General features: G+C 35.3%; 1 pseudogene; it reads left to right on the top strand.

Moving 5' to 3' along the window:
• The first annotated feature begins 5927 nt into the window (after nt 1-5927).
• On the top strand, nt 5928-8117 carry LOC113272561 (annotated as a pseudogene).
• The last annotated feature ends 3248 nt before the right edge of the window (nt 8118-11365 follow it).

The following is an 11365-nucleotide window of genomic DNA, read 5'->3' as shown; positions in this document are numbered from 1 at the left end:
ATTTTTGTAACTTTTCTTTTCCTTTTTGGACATTTTTATTTTTGGACTTGGACATTTTTATTTTTAAACTCTAAGGAAGGGTTAAAATTAAAAATAAACTATTTGCAGGGAAGGACGACAGTTACGATACTGTCTCGGCCCCTCGAGTTCGTACACTGACATTGGAGTCGGTGGCCTGAGTCGACTTCAACGGTTCATCGCCCATCTGGTACGGGAGGTAAGACTCTATCCACCCACGAATCCCGTGTTAGTGGGTTTTATTTTGTGTGACAACTCACACCTCTGCAATAGACTGCCGAACTGGTATTACAATAGCCAATACAACGAATATCCGACTGAGTTTCAAAATGGACGTTACTACTTTGACCATAGTGTGAATAGTGTTTGGCAACATCAGCCTTTTGAAGGCTATGGTCCATACCATGGTGAGCACAATTACTATCCATACGTCCACCGGTCGTACGATTCTTCTCTACTAGAGTCCGCATGTAAGTTAGCTGAGTCGACACAAAAGTTACTTGAGTCGACACATAGTTCAGCTGAGATGAATAACTTACTTATGAATAAAAGCAATGCAAAGTGTGAACCTTCTTTCCTAGATAAAATCAGGAAGTCATGTGAGTCGACTCAGAAAATGTTGTTAGAGGCCCAGGAAAGAACTGCTCAAGATAGTCTTAATTTCCAATATAGTGTTTCCAATAGCACCCTTGAAAATGAGGATAGTCATTTGCATGATCAAGATGATGAGGATATAATTGGTAACACTACTTGTTGTTTAGATGAGGTTCAACCATTTTCATGTTATTATTAATGATTATGATGAGGATAGTGTTGATGAAGAATTTGAAATAAATAGGCATAGTGATCAGGAATTTGCTACTCCAACTGAGCTTAATAATAATATTATTTCTATTTCAAATCCAAATAATTTTAATAATTATTCACCTATTCAAAAGGACGAGGATTTGACTAGAGATACCCCCGTTTTAGACGATGTAGTATTTCCTTTTGATTATGAAGATAATAATGGTTTATATGAACGAGTATATTTTGAGTCTAGTGATTCAGAAACAATAAACTTGAACTCGTCGAGATGAGTGAGGATGTACCTGACTTAGAAGAATCAATTGACCATTTTCATGAATTAGATGACCTTGAAATTAGGGAAGTTGTGACTAGTCTTTCTAGAGACACTGAAAACTCTAAGTTTGGGGGTGATTATAATTCTCCATGTGATTTAACTCTTAGAAAGGTCCCTCACTTGGGACTTGACGTATGTGCCTCAACCATTTTACAAGATTATCTTCATACACGTTTTCCTGAACCTAGTGATGTCCATAAGGAAGTTCAGTTATTATAAACCCATCCTCTGGTTGATGTGGTTTATCCAGGATATGATACCCAGATTGACTTTGTTTTCCCACTAAATATTTTTCTTCCAACTGTGGGAACTTATGAGTTTCAAATGTGTCAGCTACTAAATTTTAAGACTGAGCCTAAGTACTTTAGGAAATTAGTATCGACACGTTTGCTTAAGATTGACCGCCAGTTTCATCATGGTCGATTGTGTGAGTCAAAACTAATTTTCTTTAAGGATCCTCAATTATTCAGATTATTATTATGTGCTTCTAAGTTTTTACTTGAGTTTTTACAGACTCTAATACCTGAACTGGATCTTATCTTTGAGGAATCCCAGCACATGAAAATATTTTATCTCGACCCAATTATAGAACCTGAACCTGAACCACAACTAGATGTAGTTGTCTTAAACAGGAAACTAGACAAGGGTATGATTTATTTGTTAATTTTCTTGGCATGTTGCAGGTTCCTTTTATTTGTGATAGCTTTATTTGGTTTTGCTACCCACAGATATTTCGGCTATTATTTTATGATTTTATGAGGTGACTAATCCTTTCTTAGTCTGGCTGAAGACTTTAAACTTAGCACTTCTTGGGAGGTAACCCAATACTCATGCAACACGGTAATATCTTTTCTTAACTCTTTTGCTTCAAATGGTAACAATTTCTCCTTGTTCATGCTTTTAATTTTATCTTTAGAACATTGAGGACAATATTAGATTTAAGTTTGGGGGTATGGGAGAAACTTTTTAGTTGCATAATTAAACTCCAGACCGTAGAAATTTATGCTTATTAAGGATGGAACTAACCAGTCTAAGTGGATGGAAGCATATTGGTTGTAGGAGTTGAGGAACCAATTTGATTAGATGGAAACATATAAAGAGTCTATTCATAAAATCACAGAGCTCATGTGTTAGAAATAACATGGTAGTTTCGCCATGTCTCATTGAGTCCTTTTCACTTCTATTTTTCTTTTTTCTTTTTAAAATATGTTTCTCTAAGTGATTAGGTGGGGCTCACGATTCAAGTTGTTACCATTGCTAGGGTAAAATAGAGTGATTGAGATAGCCAACAAAAAAAAAAGTTGAAAAAAAAAATTGGAAAAAAAAATTGGAAAAAAAAAGAAAAAAAGAAAAGAAATTGAGACCAGACCATCAGACCAACTGGAATAAATTCCATAAAGTCGACCACTGGAACCCTTGTATATGCCAGTTGTGTTGACCTAGAGTTAGGATTATCGACCACTGGTACCCTTGTATATGCCAGTGTGTTGATATTAGTCAGACCGGTATCTCAGTCCATTAGGATAGGTTCATTATGGCAATGGCCTTCAGACAGATATGAGAAACACCGTTCACCTTAGTCAACATCAAAACCATCTATGTTTTTCTATATCCATCTTCTTAATCTATCCATGTGATTTGTTTGATTCTGAGTTTGGATGTGACTATCTGAGCAGAGCTCTGTCACTTTATATGAATTTTAGTATGCTTGAGTGCGAACTCGTATACAACAATTGGAATTTCGCATCAGGGTACTTCCTCCTGTAGTCAATAAGTATGCCAATCAAGGAGATTCTTTAGTGTCTTCCAAGGTTCTGCGTACATAGCTAGGGTTTGGAGTAAAGGTTTTGTGGGTATACCTCTGGTAAGCCCTCCCGAGACTATAACTCGGCCACTAGGGCCACCTAGGGGTTTAAAGACTTGTTGCATACACTAAATGCAACCGATGATGCCTGCGACAGTGAGTTAGGATTTTATTTATTTCAGTTTTTGTTCGAGGACTAGCAAATAATAAGTTTGGTGGTATTTGATAGACCCATTTATGCGTCTATTTTGAACTCAATTATGTATAATGTTAGTGCTCGATTTTATATTTATTTGGTTTTTTGTGTCTTTGTAGGTGTTTTTGAAGAAATAATCTTTTGCGGAGAAATTGGCTCGAAAAGTGTAATTCACACCTGTCAAATGGATAAGGGGCACCCAGTTGATAAGGGGTGACCCCAGGGCAACTACTATTGGAAAACCGGAACTGGATATGGTGAGGTCATCTTCCAAAATTCAAATTCGGTAAAAAGGCGGGAAAATTTGTTGCAGTGAAGAACAGATTAAGGTTCTTGATTTGGACGAGATTAAATGAGATTAAATCACTGATTCTCATGGACTGGACCTCTTATGGGTATACGATTCAGATTTGGGCATTTTATTGGGCTGTATTTGGCTATTTTTTTCGTTGAAGCAAAACAGAGGAGGAAAAGTTACGATACTCTCAGGCATGAATTTGACTGAGATGTAATTGGAGAATATCACGGGATTGGTTTTTGTTCATCTTGTTGCGACAAGAAAGGAGTGGTAACGATTTCGGATTGGAAGAAAAAGGAGGTTTCAATAAAACAGGGAGTTGATATATTTTCTCGGGTTTTCTGGATTTAGAAAGGGGAAGTTACGTAGAATAATATCTCCCCTGTTTGATTCTACTCTATCTTTGGAATGATTCTGGAAAAATAAGGACGCATGAAGAGAGAAAAAGAAGGAAATATTTACGTGACTTGCAGCGAGAGGAAAGGAGAGATAAAATCGGTTTTAATCGAGCTATATGGACCCTGTGGTATATATATAGAGTGCTGATAACCACATACGGGGGATCGAGAGTTAGGGGTCTGGTCAGAGGCCAGAGAATCCAAGAAAGAAGACTTGCAGAGAAGCTCTCTGCTGCTGCTGAAGAAGAAGAAGGAGACGAAGCACATTAAACGCACAAACACATTCGTTGATTCTGCTGCAATACAAAACTATCGTTCTTCCTGCAGTCTTATTTCTTCTGTTTCCATTGTAACAGTCATTCTGTAACACTTATAAACGTTGCAGTTGAGCTGTTTTACTATTTTCTCATATTTCTTCAATAAGAACACCTTTTTGAGCCATGAAATATTATTTTGAGCATGTTCTTGACATGAGGAGATAAACCCCATCACTGGGACAATGGAGCAAGCCATGTTTCACAATTGATTGGTAACTATAATCGATTCTTTATGACTTTTGTATTGTTTTTAATCGATGTATGATTTTTATTAATTAGTTGTGACTTCGTTTGATGATGTATGCTTAGACTTAGAGCTTTTGATGCATCATGCTTGTGATCTAGAATTAATATTTTACAAAATCAACTTTTGCCAAAGAAAAGAGTCAACAAAAGAGTTAGAATTGTTATGAATCATTATATGAACCAGTTGAATGTGATTAGTGGTGAAATCCTAAGTCTCAGTACCTCCCGATATTGTGGCACTCTTGTATATATTTCCTATTTTTAAGTCTGAAATCAATCTCAACAAGTTCGAGAGAACGATACTTTATTTACCACTAAAAAATTGCATCAGGCGGTGGCTGACTTTCTGGCAGATTTTCCTTTAGACAATGAGGATGAAATCGAGGATATTCTGGGCATGGAAGAAGACCGAGAAGATCCATCCGACCTCCTTGAAACATGTAGCCCAACACGATGGGAAGTATTCGTAGACGGATCGTCCAATAAAGACGGATCGGGATTAGGGTTAGTCTTCACTACACCAAAAGGGAAAAAGATGGTCCATTCGTTTAGGCTGGAGTTCAAGGCAACTAATAATGTCACTCAGTAAGAGCCCATAATACATAAGGGTTAATTTGTCATTTCCAGTTTTTTATGGATAAGGGGCACTTGAATTATCATGTAATGATCCTTTTTGTCCTATTACAATGCCGCCCCTCTAATAAAACATGGCGTCCCTATAACATGCTTGCTTTAGATAGACGAAAAAAAGTTTCTCCTCCAAGAAAACAAAAAAAAAAATCCAGAAACAAAAAATAAAAGCAGCGGCAAAACTGTAAACCTTTCCGAGCTTAATAAATAGATAGAGATTGGATTTGTTCCTCATCGCAACCCTAACTCGGTAACAATTACTCCCTCCATTTCAAAAAGATAGTCCGCTTTGACTTTGTCAAGAAATTAAGAAGACCATAGTAGTTTACATGCCTACCCTCAAGTACTTTCCTAATTTATGGGATTGTAATGTTAGTAATAAAAACTACCAAAAGTTGATATGAGACTGTAAATAGGAAATAAAAAAAAACGAAAATTATCACCAAAGTAAGAGAGAAAATATTCTGAACATTGTGCGACAAAGTAAGTAAGCTAGCTTTTTGTAGTCCATGGTGTTTGGAAAAAAAGAGATGAAAAGATTATAGAGATAAAAATGGTAAGTGGAAAAAAAAAGAATGAAAAGATTATAGGGATAAAAAAAAAAATTGTATGTTTATGGAGTATATAACCTTTATAAGAAATTTAATTTGGAACCATATACATTGTCTTCGAAAAGGAAAGAAGGATATATTTGTTTCCTTCATTATACAAATTTCATTAATATTTTAGATTGAGCCCCACTGAAAAAGAATTTATGAATATAAAAAATTTAAGATATATTAAAGAGTTTATTAGAAAAATATGATTATAAACAGAAAACTGGACATAATTTTGAAATATATCAGAATGGAATAGAGGATGGTGTTTTTGAAACAGAGGGAGTACAAAGTTTCTTTCTCTTCAGTTCGATGGATCTTCATTCCCATACCTATCGTCATTCCTATCCGTATCGTAAGTTCCAGTTGGTTTCATAGTTATGTTTTTATGTTTTATCTAATGATCTGTCTTGATTGATAAGTTTTTTTTTTTTTTATGTTTTATCTAATGATTTGTCTTGATTGATGAGTTTTGTGTTTTTTGATTTGTTGTAATTGATTCGGGAACGCCGTTAACATATGACCCAATATATAAAGACAAAAAACATCCTTCTGTAACAGTAACAAAGAAGAGAAGTGTTGATGATCTAGAAGAAGCCGATTTACGAGGAAAACGAGTTCTAGTGAGGGTTGAGTTAAATGATTCTTCTAAAATTCCGGCCACTGCTCCTACTATTCAGTACTTGATAAATCATGGAGCTAGAGTTATTCTCTGCGGGCATCTTGGTGTAAGTAACAAATCTGATACGCCGACCCTTGTTTTTTTTTTTTTTTTTGTATTCTTTTAATGTTATGTGTTGAGATAATGGGTTTTGATTGTCCCCCTCTAATGTTACATTTATATTTGTGATATATGAAGTAGATTGGTCTTATTTTTTTCGGGATTACACTTTTCAGGGACATGGAGATGAAGTAACCCCCTCCAGCTTGAGGGATGTTGCACCTGTACTATCTCAGGTCATAGGAACCACAGTGAGTTTCCAGTAACCTAATTTGAGCTTGTTTACATAATTTTGCCATGTACAAATGTTCTCACTAGTGTGTGCTCCTAAATAGTAGGTTGTTATGGCCAGTGGTTGTATTGGGGAGGAAGTTGAAGAAATGGTTGCTGCACTCCAAGATGGAGATATTGTACTGCTTGAGAATGTCAGAATGTACAAAGAGGAAGTGGAGAATGACCACTGTTTTGCGGAGAAGTTAGCTTCTCTTGCTGACCTCTATGTCAATGATGCATTTCAAACCACTAGCTTAGCTCATGCTTCCACCCTTGGAGTTACTAAATTCTTAAGGCCTGCTGTGGCTGGACTCACTATGAAGAAGGTATGACTGTTTATATTGTTTAATGCACCTGATCATCTACTTGGAATATTGCTACTGTTTTGGTACATGCAGCCAACCATGATTTAGCGCATAGTTCTTTCTCTCCATGTAGTATTTAAAAGTGCTTGTTTGCATTGCTTGTAGATTTATGGTGTTTTTCGACTTTAATTAATGCATGAATCTTGATTTGGTTTCTGATCTTGTTAAGGAACTGGACTATCTTGTTGGAGTTGCCTCACATCTTAGCAGGCCATTTGCCGCCATTGTTGGTGGTTCAAAGCTCTCATCCAAGTGGGAACTTATTGAGGCTTTGTTGGATAAAGTTGATATCCTCCTTTTAGGTGGAGAAATGATCTTCACATTTGACAAGGCCCTAGGCCGCAGTGTTGGGTCATCCCTCGTTGAGGAACACATGTTTGATCTTGCAAGGTCAATCTTGAAGAAGGCCAAGGACAAGAAAGTTGAACTTATTATCCCGATTCCCAAATGATGTTTTGATTAGTCAATTAAATACCCATGACACGGAGACCAAGGTTTTTTTTTTCTTTTTTTTTTTTTTAACTTTTTAAAACCACCACTCATATTTGATTACTTGCATTGCCGGTCCTTGTTACTTGTTGACCTGAATGTAACTTGTTGCAGCAAGTATCAGTACATTCTATCCCAAATGGCTGGAGGGGTGTGGACATGGGTTCCTGTACCATCTATATGTATGCGTGTCACCTCGCCGTTGCGAAGACTATCTTATGGATTGGAGCCATGGGAGCATCAAATATCTCTATTGGGACAGATGTATGTGTCACTCAACAAGCTTTTCTGCATATTCTATGTTGTAAAAGTTCTATGAAACTAGCCAATGCTGCCATACATCGTTCTCTTTGAGTAACACTTAATAGAGTGTTATGTGACTTTTGTCTCAGACGTTCTTGACACAGCCATAGGTCTTACAGTGTTAACTGTTCTCGCATTTCAGGCAGTTGCTAAGCTCTTGGCCGAGCTTAGCGACAAGGGAGCAACAACAGTTGTTGCTGAAGGTGTGTCGATAGCTTCTTTGGAGAGGCTAGGAGTGGCTGATAAGATGTCTCACATCTCAATAGGAGGTGTAACTACCACGGCCCTGCTTCAAGGGAGTTCACTACCTTCGCTTCTTGCTTTAGACGATGCTGTCTAAAAGGTTTTTTTTTTTTTTTAAATTATTCTTGTGCATTTGTTGTATTGTAGTGACTTTGAAAAAGGTTACTTGAATGACTGGCATCTAGTTACTACCTTTCCTTTTTTCCGAAGTTTTTCTTGAATCTAATGTCATGGTGATTTTATCTATTAATTTGACACTCAATAGCAATAGGTTAGATGCTCAATATCTATTAAATTTTATCTATTAATTGAATGGTTTTATGTCAAGAGTAAGCTGAAAATATAAGAGAACTCTCTGTAGAAATTTAAGTAGGTATATAGGTGGCTAATTTCGTGCAACCCAACCTAGTTGTGTATTTTGCCAGTCATATCCTTAGCATCTAAGCCATATCAAAATATTTCTAGGAATGGTGTTTGAATATTTTCCCCTAAGTTTGGTTTTGAATTGGCTGTACATGAGTTCAATTGATTTTGGATGGGTATAAGAATTGTTAGCGAATGCATTAATATAAGAGTGGAATACGTAACTTGCATGAAGGCTCTATCCATATGCTTTGTTTAGGTTGAGTTTGGGGAAGGATAAAGGGGATTAACAAGTCCCTCCAAAATCTGAGGCTTGGTGTGGCCATAACCGAAATCCAATCTAAGCTACAACTCAACTTCACCATATCCATGGCTCTTAGTTCTTTGATCATCAAGCGTTTTCCTATTTGTTTCTCTGCTACTTGATCATTCTAACTTTGCTGTGTTTTTTTTTTTTGGCATATGCAGGCTTCCTAGGATTGAAGAGCAGGAATGATTTTTAGGTGATTATATTTCTAGTAAACAGGATAGTTGTATAGGTTTTTGTGGCTATCTAAAGGACTCCATCTAATTCTGTGTGTAATGTCCAGATCGACATGATTTCTATTTTGTCCAGGTTATGTCATTTAGCATTTTTATATGATTATTAACATCGTGAAAATAGTTTAGAGAAGTACTCATCACAGTAGTGTTGATACTTGCCTTTGCTAGGTTATATGAACCCTGAAAACCTTTTTTGTATGAAAAAAGAATTTGCTACAGGGATGAGCTTAGCTCAATCCTTCAGTAGCCTTTCAAGCATTTGTCCGGAAGCTTAAGCATTTATCCCGAAGCATTAGCCCACATGGTTTCAACTTAAACTAGGCTACCATTTTTCTAAACATGCTTCAACTTAATTTAGGCTACCATTTTTTCTAAACATGCTTCAACCGAACATAAAAACATGATGTAGTAGTTTTCTCTATTAGTTGCATACCTTCTTCGTAGAGTAGGCGATTCCACGAAAATTCCTTTTCATTCAAGGACATGTCAACTTATACTTGCTGATTCGGGCGTAACTGGTGCCAACCAGCACGGATTGGTACTCTCGGAGTTCTCAGGCATTAGTTATGAGTCGCCTAAGATTCTGTGCTTCAAAATAAAACAAAACAAAATGACCTAAGATTCTGTTCCCATAGCGATTGAAACAAAATGACCCAACTACTATATGTTCGACTAAGAGAAGTATTTGGAGCTAATTATCGAGCAACAGGCCATGGTTTTGTTGTGAAGCCCAAAAGCTTGAGTTGTACTCTCTCAGTCCCTATTATGAAGATGGAATTGCAAAAATTTGTAGTTCCATTAGATAGGCAGACTTTCAATTTCAAGATGGGTTTTTCCATATATTGCCCTTATTTATTATATGTAGTTATCACTATAATTAAGTTAATGTTTCTAGTGTTGTAAATTGTACAAAGGATAAAACAGGAAAGAGGATGAAAACGTAGGAAATCAAAAAAATTCTTATTCTAAGAGAAACTCACTTCTCCGCCTATATAATGGGGACGGAGGGAGTAAATAAAATAATCCAATAAATGATTAATTATAAGTGTAAGAAATCCTTTCTAGAAACACTAAAATCATATTCCCAAACTTTTTTAGCTATCCAACAAGAATTCAACTAACCAATACAAGATAGTGTTGGAAATATATTTTTAAAACAAAATTTTATTTCCATTTATTATTTTCTATTAATGTTATTTTTCAAGATCTTAATGATACTCATAAAAGAAATTTATTCTTGTCATAAATTCATTTACCATTTCATCTTACAAGAGTAATGGTTTACATTAAACCATATTAATGTTTTCATTAAAAACATTATTAAGACCCCTTGACTATAAAACAAATTTTTGGTTGGAAAACGAAAGATAGTTTTTCATTTTTAATGTTTTTGGAGTTCTAAAGAAAAAATAAGAAATTTTGAGAGAAAGAAAACTATTGTGTGTTCATCACATGTTTTCTAAAAGTTTGATTCTGAGCAAGAATAGAAGTATACAAGTATCACATACTCTCAAAGTGCAAGAATGATTGTGAAAGAGTATCTACTCGGCTGTTTTATCCTGGGGAAGACACGACTTGGAAGAACTGCTTGCACAATCTTGGGCAGAGCCGGGAAACGTCTTAAAGAAAGCGACCTGGTCGTGACTCAGCCATAACATTTTTTTTTATGTTTGGTTTATGATTGTTTTGCAGGCTATTTTCAGCAATTATTCCAACAATTTTAAGACGTTTTCTTCTGCCAGGGAGATTAAATGAGAAACTATTGCTGAAACACGATAAGTATCATTGTTTATTTTGTTTTATCAAATTATTAAGGTATAATTATTGATTAACAAATTATCTTGATGCTTGGATTTTTAGTTTCTTCATAGCTAAAATTTAATTTTGATGTGTATTCTTAATGGACCATAGTTGTAACATGTTATAGAGTTTTCTGTGTATCTATTAAATGAAAACGAATTTAGACTTGAAATTTATATCATATATATTAGATATCATGAGGATCAACTCTGTAAAATTTCAGAATTTTTGGAGTCCGAAAAGTATTTTTAAGGTATTTTAACAAACCACATAACAATGCTGAAAATTTCCGACGAGTAGAAATTTAGTCCCGCATATTTTCGTTTTTCTGATCTTTGTGTTGTTATTTTTAATTCGGGTATAATATGAAAATTTTAGATAATGAACTTATCTTGAAAACCCATTTTTTAAATTTTCTATTTGGATTTTCGGTTTGAGAAATGTTGTGATTTTAAAATCGTTGTGTTTGTGTGTCCAATATATGAGTCGTGATACTTGAGATACTTGAGCATAGAGATTAGATATATAAGAAATTGCATTAAGAATCATGGTTTGGTCTTAGTACTTTAATCTTGTTTTGGAAATGAAAAAAATAAAAATAAGATCATTATTGAAGTCAAACTAGTGCACGGCAAATGT

This window comes from Papaver somniferum, chromosome 4, assembly GCF_003573695.1.
Source record: "Papaver somniferum cultivar HN1 chromosome 4, ASM357369v1, whole genome shotgun sequence".
NCBI classification, from domain to species: domain Eukaryota; kingdom Viridiplantae; phylum Streptophyta; class Magnoliopsida; order Ranunculales; family Papaveraceae; genus Papaver; species Papaver somniferum.
Note: the sequence above shows the minus strand (reverse complement) of the source record. Positions and strands in the feature narration are given on the sequence as shown.